A 3,706-nucleotide genomic window follows, 5' to 3' on the forward strand; every position below is an offset into this window, starting at 1 on the left:
GAGAGAGCGTAAATTGCGTCGCACGCGTGTGACACGTCAGCAGAGCACGGCGCCCGAGGTGCTGGGACACTCCTGCCCGCGCCCACCTTTCCCCCGCGGCGTGTGTTTTTCCTGGCGCGGCGCCCGCGTCCACGCCACAGTTGAGCTCTCCCCGTGCCAAGCCCTGCAGAGCGGCTCACGCGGGGGCCCGGAGCCTCGGCTCCAGCGCTTCGGGAGCTCAGCGGGGTCCCGGCCTCGGAGCCAGCAGCGGCGTGGGGCCCCCGAGGAGCCGGCGCTGGCCTCAGCTCCCGGTTTTCTTCGGGATGCGGGGCCAGGGATGAGGTGCTGCCCAACCCGGGGAGGGCAGTGGATGGGTGCTGGGGTGCTCGACGCGAGTCGCGGCCAAAGAAAGGTTTTTCAAAAGGGATGCGGAGCCTGGTCTGCTGCGTGCCAGCCGCCTCTGCTGCCGGAGCACGGCCCCCGCCTGTCCCTACGTTGGGGGCGCAGTGTCACCCCCACGCAGCGTGGCGATGCCAGGCGCTGGAGGGGGACGCCGCGCTCTGCGGGCTGGGCTGGGCTCGCTAACCGGGGCGGGGAGGGATGGCGGGCTCAGCTCGCTGCCGCGCGGAGGATGCTCGGGCAGCCTGCGCTGCGTGGAGCCGGCGTGGGAGGCAGCGCGCATGCCATGCCGCATCGCCAGGGTGATGGGATCCGGGGGCTTGTGCGGGGTCCTCAGCAGGCGGCTGGGTGCCTCCGGTCCTGGGGTGGGCAGAGGGGCATTGGGGCCAGTGGGACGCGAGGGGAGGGCTGAGAGCTGGGAGCCCAGCGCCGGGCAGCTTTTGGCGTGGGCGCACGCGGACGACCCAGCGGTAAGAGCCCCCCAGCTTCCGAGTGCCCCCCGGACGGCGGGTCGGGGAGTCTTTCTCCGGCATTTTCCACGGGCCTCAGCGTGGCAGCCGCTCGCCCCCGACACCCTGCAGTGACCGAGCAGCGCTGGGTGCGAGCAGCAGCAAATAGGGAAACCCCAGGACGGTGGGGACCGGGGGTGGGACCCCCAACGCGGGGCTGTCCGCGTCGCCCTGCCGGGGGCTGGGGCAGAGGGAGACGGCAGGGCGCGAGATCGGTGCGGACAGCTGGCGAACCCTGCCCGCCGCGGGCCGCGGCTCCGAGCAGGTCCCCTCCTGGGATGGGAGCCGGGCTACGAACCGTGGACAAGCTCCTCGCCTTTAAACTGGAGTCAGATTCCTTCCTGCTGGCGCGGGGTGCAGGAAACCGTGCCCAGGAGCAGGTGAGGAGGGACCCCACTCTAACGAGAAGGAGACGCATGAAATTAGCTGGTTCCACTCCCCCCAGCAGGCAGCCGGGGTGTTTTCCATCCTGACGCCTTTTCCTCCTCGCTCCCTCTTTCATTTTTTCACGGGGGAAGCAAAATTCGTGGTGTGTGGCCCCATCGGCAAAGAGAGGAGCAACGGGCGAGCCGGCACGCGGTGGCATCGCACCCGCCGTCCCACGGCGAGGGGCCGCGGCACCACCAGCCCGCGGCGGGCTGCGTCCTCGCAGCGAGCACCCGCGCGCCCCCGCTCGCCGCCCACGCCTTCGGCCACGGGTCGGTGAGAAACGGCAGGCCGGTTGGTGGGCACTGCCAGCCACACTGCGGAGAGAAGCGGTCCCAAAAAGCGGGGGGAGGCCAGCAAGCTGCCCCCCACGCCCCCGCCGCGGGCGCCTGCAGCATCTCCCCGCTCGCGAGCCGCCGTCGCTCGGCCTACATGCCGGCGGCGGGTGCCGAGGGCTGCGGGGGTCTCGCCGGCCGTGGCTGGGGTGGGCAGCCCCCCTTGGCCGCTCTCTCCGCGGCAGCATCGCGCTGCTGTTCTCACCTCCAGAAAATGCCCCCTCCTTTCTGTCCCCCTGCAAATCTCAGCTGCCGGGAGCTGGCTCGGCTCCACGGCCGCTCGCGCGCTCCAGCTGAGGAGCCGGGCCACGCGGCGAATGCATTTGTGCACGGATTTCCCTCCCCTCTTGCCGTCTGCTCCCAGCGGCGTCGTTCGCCCCTGCCCCTCCTCGCGCTCTCTCACGCCAAGGGTCGGCTTTGGGAGCACCCACCGCTCCTTGTCCCGCTGCCGGGTGCCCGGGGCCCTGTGCCGCGTCCCGCCGGGACGTCTCCGCTTGGGAAGAGCCTTGGGCTCCGTGCTCCAGAGACGCTGTACGGGGCAGAAAGCCCAAGACTGAGAGCAGGGTGGGGAAGGGCTCCGACAAATCCCTGCCTCGCACACACGCGTGCCAATCCCCGTTTTTGTGATTTGCCACCCATTCTCCCCATTTGGAGCGGGCGCGGCGTCGGTTCGCCTGGGCCTGCAACCCCTCGCTCCCCCTTCGCGCCCGGGGAGACGCTGCTGGGCGCAGAGCAGCCGGCGGGAGGTCTCCTCTTGTCCCGTGTCGGAGGAACGAGGGTCTGTCGTGAGAAAGCACGACCAGGGGAAATGGCAGCTTTGGGCCGTGCCAGAGCAGGGCTTTTGAGGAGGACGGAGCCTGGGCTCCTGCCTCAGCTGGGGAGAGGATATTGCCGAGCCGCTCCAGCTGCCTCTCGCTGGCCCTGGCCCGGCTCCTGCTAGCACACGGCTGCAAGCCGCTGCTGTCCCGACCAGCACGCAGAGCTCTCAGCTCAGCCTGAGCCCCGCGGAGGCAACTCTCCATCTGGAGACGGAGCGAGGAGGAGGACACGGGTGGGAGCTGGGTGGGGGTTCACAATCAGCTCCGGCGGTGCCGCCGTCCCCACCCCGCACGCCGGAGCTGAGCCCTGGCTCTTACAAACGCTCCTTCGAACCGTGCCGGGCACCATCCAGGAGCTGCAGCGAAGCTCGTGTGGCCTTCAAAGATGGAAACCTCACGGTGCTGCCGAAATCAGGTGGCCGGGCTGGCGGGGGAGCACCGGGCCGCGGACGGCCACCCGGGAAAACACAGCCATGGGCTTCCTCTCCCCGTCCTCCTCCCTACGACCTACCCCAAAGAAGCGGAGCCACGGGTGATTCAACAGCAACGAAACCAAACGAAAAACAATCTCCTCATGCTAATGGGATTGGTTCTGTCCCTACCACGCACATTCCAGCCCGGCTCGAGGGACCGCGCGGGGCTGGGGGAAGGGGAGGCTAATGAAGCCAAATTATTCTCCTTCTTCAAATGTCAGAGTTCAGCGCGGTGCCGCTGGCCGGGCCTGGCGCAGCTGCTGTGCCGTGGCCATGCCGTGTGAAGGCGAAGCACCCTCTCGGCAGCCGGCACGGAGCGCCTGCGCGCATCCAGCCCGCCGCCAAGTGACATGCATTTTCCATTCCCTGGGCTTCATTACTTCTTGGAACGCAGACCTCGCTCGCCGGGCCATGAGGGGCTTCGCTTCCCTCCGTGTTTATTTTCCCTGCCGTGTGTTCTTTTGCCAGGTGAGGAGCGCAGCCAAGCTGGTCAGGGAAAGCAGGGACGTATGGTTGCGGTTTGGCCGGGCGGACGGGAACTGGGCTCCCCTAAGTGCCGGCGCGGCGCAGCACCTGCTCACCTTCGGGCGCTGGAGCCATCCCGCTGGTTTCACGGGGAGGACACGTGTGCTGAACACCGCAGCACGCGCAGCGGGGATTTGATGGATCCTGGCCTCGCGCCGGTGCCGAACGGCGCTGGGGACAGCCAACGCTTCCGGCTGGTGTGGGAGCCGGCTCCCGTGGGCCGTGGGAGCGGACGGAGCCCA

Source organism: Chlamydotis macqueenii, chromosome 26, assembly GCF_036417535.1.
Source record: "Chlamydotis macqueenii isolate bChlMac1 chromosome 26, bChlMac1.mat, whole genome shotgun sequence".
Lineage (NCBI taxonomy): Eukaryota > Metazoa > Chordata > Aves > Otidiformes > Otididae > Chlamydotis > Chlamydotis macqueenii.